The sequence below is a fragment of the Balaenoptera ricei genome, chromosome X, assembly GCF_028023285.1.
Source record: "Balaenoptera ricei isolate mBalRic1 chromosome X, mBalRic1.hap2, whole genome shotgun sequence".
NCBI lineage: Eukaryota > Metazoa > Chordata > Mammalia > Artiodactyla > Balaenopteridae > Balaenoptera > Balaenoptera ricei.
In genome coordinates, this window is record NC_082660.1 from 70,558,747 (window position 1) to 70,564,746 (window position 6,000).

A 6,000-nucleotide genomic window follows, 5' to 3' on the forward strand; every position below is an offset into this window, starting at 1 on the left:
TATACTTTTATCAGAGATCACTAAATGTACTAAAATAAGACCTTCGAAGTATGGTTAGATTTTGTATACGTAAGTCTTTTTCCCATTTTAAAGTTTTCTAAATTTTGGAATCCCTACAATCCCTCCATTGGTTGCAGTAAATATTTCTTCACTCAAGTAATAAGGTCTACCTTTCTTTTCTTTTGTTAAGATTATTTTGTGGCAGTTGTCCTTGTCACCAACATCTCTTCAATCAATTAGATCTGCTGCTCAATCTGCTTCAGTTGTTAAGATGACCCTAAGCAAGAGATCAGTCATTTTTCAGTTTGTGATTTTCATCAAATAAACTTGGCTTTCAAATATTAAAAATAAAATTTTTCATTGAAAATTTGAATCCAGGGTATGTGTATTAAGATTGTACAAAGGATAAAGCCTAAACTTTACTAAAGCATAGATATTTTAACTCTCACAATAGATTATTTTTAGGTATTGAGAAATGAAAGTGTTGAAAAGAAATTGGAATATTTAAATTTTTAAAGACTTTTTTTTGGAAGCATTACATACTTCATGCACCACAAAATCTTATATTTTAGAATGATTTTTTTCAACATCACATCATCTCAACAACTGGTTTCATTCAGAGTGCTGAATGGAAAAGTATATTGTCTTTCCCCAAAATGGTGGTTGAGATTTACTATAGTGAAAAAAAAGTCTCATAATCACTTCCAGTTTCAAAGGAGTTTTAGCAAATGTTGAAAGATCCTTTAAAGTAATGATGTTTCAAAGGCCAAAATATATATGCAAATGCAATAAAACAAAAATTGCAACCTAAATTTCAAAGTTATTTCGTTGGGCCTCTTAAGTGCTTATGTGCTAATTGCACCTAAACTTGGCCACTTGTATTTAGTAGATGTAGTGTCTAATCTGAACAGTTAAGTAATGGTGCTAAGTAAAAGAGAGAATGTCTGAAAATCTAGCCTGTAATTTTCCATTAATCATGTCCAATGTCAACCTCTTCTGAGAATGCTCAAAATAAACAGCCTCAAGTTCCCAGTTTAAAAATTGGCATTTTGATACATTCTAGCAGAGGGAACTGGGTGAAATATTCTTGGTTTCTCACAAATTCTTGATAAATCAATGGCCCCATGGACTGTGATCATTTACAGGTTATTCTGGTCCAGGAAGATGGTGGGAAGCTGAATCATAGGTAGGGTGATGTCACTGAGTAATAGAGACTGAGAGAAGCACGACAGAAAGTGATGATTATGCTTTGACTTCCTAAAGCAATTGATTGTGAGGAGGATTGTTTGCCCCAGACAGAGCTTTTCTATTATAGGAAAGAGATTTTGGAGGCCCTGATGTGTGGTAGCAGCCTTTCCCCCAAACTTCGGAGCACTTTGGGGCGCACAGGGCAGTCATAAACTTGGCTGGAAGAAAGCTAGTCTCCTGGCAGAGCTCTGCAAATTGCCAGGACAGGCGGGTTTGCTCTGGAGGCCAGCACCAGGGGGTGGAGGCCAGAAATGCAAGCCAAACAGAATGGTGCCAGCACTCCTTGAAAGGCTGGCAGGTGAGTTTTACCCCCAGGCTTTACAAAGCCCCTCTTACTGTGAATCCCTTCAGGGCATCTGGACTGGGAGAGGGCCATGTAAAGGTGGCAGAAGGTTTAGAAATTCCTTACTCTCCGGTCCTTGAACAGTGCTCTTGGAAGCTCATTGACGAGCTGGAGATTGGCAGTTGGCTCTACCACTAATGTAATTTTTCTAGGCCTCCACTTTTTCATCTGGATAATGGGGAAATGAAATTACCTACCTCATTTCTTATTGTTGCTGTGAGGATTAAGATTATATAAAGCAATAACAAGTAGCAAGCTTCCCAGAAAATGGCAGTGGTTATTGTTAGAGGCTCTGCACCTGGGCGCAGTGTCTGGCCAGAACTCTGCCAAGATCGCCTGAACTGTGGAAAGCAAGCCCTTGTTCTCTTCTATTCCCCAAGTATGGTTTGTTAGGAGCCACTGGGAGTTGAGTGCACCTGCTGAAGTCATGGGGAAAAATATAAGTTTCTTTGGAATGTCAAAAATTTTCCCCAGTTGAAGATCACTGAAGTATCTACGCAGGCAGCGCACACCTAGAGCTTCTGTCTGCCCTAGGCATGCTGAGGCGGGTTTCTGGCAAACACTTGCCCTCTGGCTACCTGTGTGACTCTGCAGATTATCAAGCCAGATGCCCCAGAATCCCTCACCCCAAAGGCTAAAAGTGAAGTATCAACTGACTGTACCGAGCTCTTGCTCAACACCCAGCACTATGGAACTCACAGCGGAGGGTGGAGGGAGGGAATAGGACTCAGGTCTCTTGAGTTGCCTGGGTGGGATAGTTGACAAGATAGCCACAAGTCTCTTCTGCTCCAGCCGGTGGCGAGCCTGCCACCGCGGGATCTTGTCTGCACTTGAACTCAGCTCCCTCCCCGCACAGACAAAAAAGAGGGCGGCTGGCCTGGGTTCCAGGAAGACAGTTTGCGCTGTGGGTCCTAGCCCTGCTGGTGCTCACCAACACGGAAAACTTTATCTCATTCATAAATAATTACCTGCCATGTTCATTACTGCAGAAGAAAAATAGTTGCAAATTCCTTTGTTTTGCTTGGGAAGTGATCAGCTTTGGTTGGTAATTGCCTGCCTGATCAAGAGCCATTTCCTTCATAGTTAACCAAACATCAACTCAGTCGGGCTCGTTTTAAATATCACCGAAAAGTGAATAGCCCCAATTAGGACAGGAAACACATTTTCCGACATGAAACCAGAACCAGAAACAGATTTCTCTGTGTTTCAAAATGCAGAAACAGGTTTGTCCGTGTTTCAAAATTCTTCTTTAGTGGATGTGAAATGACCCCGTTGGAAAATCCTGTTCTGAGTTCTCTTCAAAAATGGCTGGAACCTGTTCCTTACATTGATTTTAGGGTTTAAAACTTGAAATAAAATGAAAGGGAAGTCATGAACGAAAAATAAAATCCCTCTTTTCACTTTCCTTGAGAGAAGGAGAAAATATTCGCTGGAAAAATTACTTCAGAATAACAATTCTTTAGACAATTATAACTTGCACAGGAAATCGTCAAGAAAAACTAGATTTATGCGTGGTTGACTGTGATTTGGAAATATCAGGAACTCAGGAACATATTGCACCCCCATAATTTAGTGTCAAATTTTGATAAACAACGTGTAACACTCCTTGGCATCTGGTTTCCCACGCAAGATCCGCGCACACTTTACCTGGTTTAGGGGTTTCATTACGGAGGCCCCTGGTTCTTCCAGGTAACAGAAGATGACGCAGCGGGGTAGCCAAATGCCTGATTCCTGGGTTTTCCCTCATTCCTTGGAAGGTTTAGCGCTCCCCGCAGCAGAAAAAAAATGCTCGGGCGTTCATCCAGTTAAACCGCACTGACTCGAAATCTGTCTTCTCGGGAAACACTCCACTCCAGGATAAAACAAGCATTTATTTTCTTGTCCCCGTAGGTCGCTTGGTGCTAGTAAAGTCTTCCGTCTTAGGGTCTTAGCCCTTTTCAATTCCCTCTGAGCTGCCCTAGAGAAATAAATCAAGTAAAAATCAAACATTCTGTTCTGCCTCAGGAAAACCATTCGGTCAACTCATTTCTGGGATTCCCTAGAGATTAAAACATATATATATTATATATATTATATATATATATATATATTATATATATAATATATATAATATATATATTATATAATATATTTAATATATATAATATAATATATTTAATATATATATAATATATATACATAATATATATTATATATATTTTATATATTATATATATGTATACTGACTCTTTCCTTTGGGAAGTGTAGGGCTTTGATATGTGCGCGTGAGGTCGACCCGAGGAGGGACCATGGCTACTGAGAGTTTCTGAGCTGTCCAAGGCACCTATCATCGGGCGCCTGTGTGAAATCGCTGAGACTGAATGGGTCCCTTAGTGGACCACCGGGAAACAGAGCCGACTGCGCGAGCTGGGCGCTGCGGGCAGAGCTGCTGAGCTGCTGTTCATTGGGGTTTGAAAAGGGTTTTCCAGCTCCTGGGGGCGGAGATGGGCCGATTCAGTTTGTATGGTCAATCTGCTTGTGGTTCGGAGGTATTTTTCCCAAGAAGCGTTTGCCTGCAGCTCAGATCAGAGCACAGCCGGGCAAGCTGCCTAGGGAGGCTGAGGAAAGAGGCCGGGAGCCCGAAGCCTTGCTGCCCTGAAGGCTGAAATCACAGACTGTTATTGTGGCTGGCCTTGAGTCAAAGCAGGTCTTCTGCATGGAGGAAGGTGCAGGACCAGTCCAACACAGGAAGTAGAAGTGCAGCTGTGGCCAGTGGGGGCCAGAACATCGTGTTCTCTTGTACTCTGGCTCCAGGCCACTCTCCTCTGGACTCTGGAGACAGCTGGTACTGGCATCTATGGAGCGAATGAGCCCAGCCTGAGACAGCTTTCAGACCAGAGGAAAGCCTGGCCTCTTGACACAGAGACCAACAACTTGTTGCCTCCTAGGTAAAAGCCCCTGCCTTACTGGTCAGGCTGCGGGTTTTCTTTGGGCGCCTCAGAGGAAAGGATTCATCTCAGCATCTGCATTTCCTGTTAACTATCACTAGGCAAGTACATAAAGTTAGGGAGGTCCAGCAAAGTCATAATTGTTGGTTTCATTTTCTTCAACTGGGGGCTATGTAACAAGAATCCTGAAACCTTTACTTCTCAGGGGACCTGAAGTGGAATGTTAATCTTCTTAAAATGAATAAAGGTTAGACTTGGCCTGTCTTTTGAGGGTATGCAATGACACCCAAATGACCCAGTAATAGTCCTTCTCCTAGGCAAGTTCGCTTTGGGAAGGCCCCCAGACCCAGGAGAATTCATGTAGGGCAGATTAGAGAGCAAGGGAGCAAAAGGAAGAGGCTTGCATGCCTTGCTGGAAGGTGAGACTGTGGCCTGTGATGAGGGCAGATCTGAGAGAAGTATACTGAGTGGTAAGTGTCTAGCACTAAGAGGTGGCAGGAGGGCTCTGAACTGTGATACTTTCTCCCCAGGCTCTTCCCCAAGGAGCTCCAGATCATTGAGCCAGCTGACTTTTTGAGTTCATCTTGCACTCACTTGACTTTAATCCCTCACCCTCTGGAGGAGGCCTGAGACCCCAAAATGTGTGGCATTGACCTCCCCCAGGGGAGAGGGGAAGGAGCAGCAGTGTGTGCCAAAAGACACTTTCTTTTATTCATTCCTGCTTTTTCTCACCAGAGCTTTAGTTAAGACACTGTGTTGTAAACCTACACACACACACACACACACACATAAACACACAACTCACATACCTGCTTTCAAGCTAGAGAATGTGACTACAGAAGGCATCTGAGTGAAAAGGATGTTAAGGAGGTTGCTGTAAGGTGGTACGGTTGCTTCTGTACAACACCCTCCTACTTATGGAGGCATTCTGGGGTTATTGATAGGGGAAGAATATAAGGGACAAAGACAGAAAGGGAGAGGGGAAAAGACGACTAAACAGAAAAAGGAGAGAGAAAAAGAGGAAGAGAAAAAGAGTTATAAAGACACAAACTGATTCACAGAGACTGAGAGAGACGGAAACATACACAAAGAAAAATTCAAGTGGCACAAGAAAGAGACACAGAGAGACACAAGGAAACTGAGACCCATTGAGTCTTCTATCAGTAGATGCCTCCATAACAGTTGTTTGACCTAGGCTGGCTTATTGTTTCAGGAGAAATTGATAAAATGCACTGAGACCTCTTTCAAACCAAGATGCTCAACTCAAGCCAGCTCTGGTGCCTTGGAAAGCCCAGACATTCTATCGTGGCAACAGTTTATCAAGACATCATCTAGAGGAAAAGTGAATGGAGAATCTGTGTTGGATAAACTCACTCTCACCTAAAAAAAAACATTCAAAACTGACTTTTAAATTTTTTCAATGGCAAAATGAAATGAGGGGGAATGGAGGGTGGAACATCTGTAAAAAAAAAAAAGAAATCA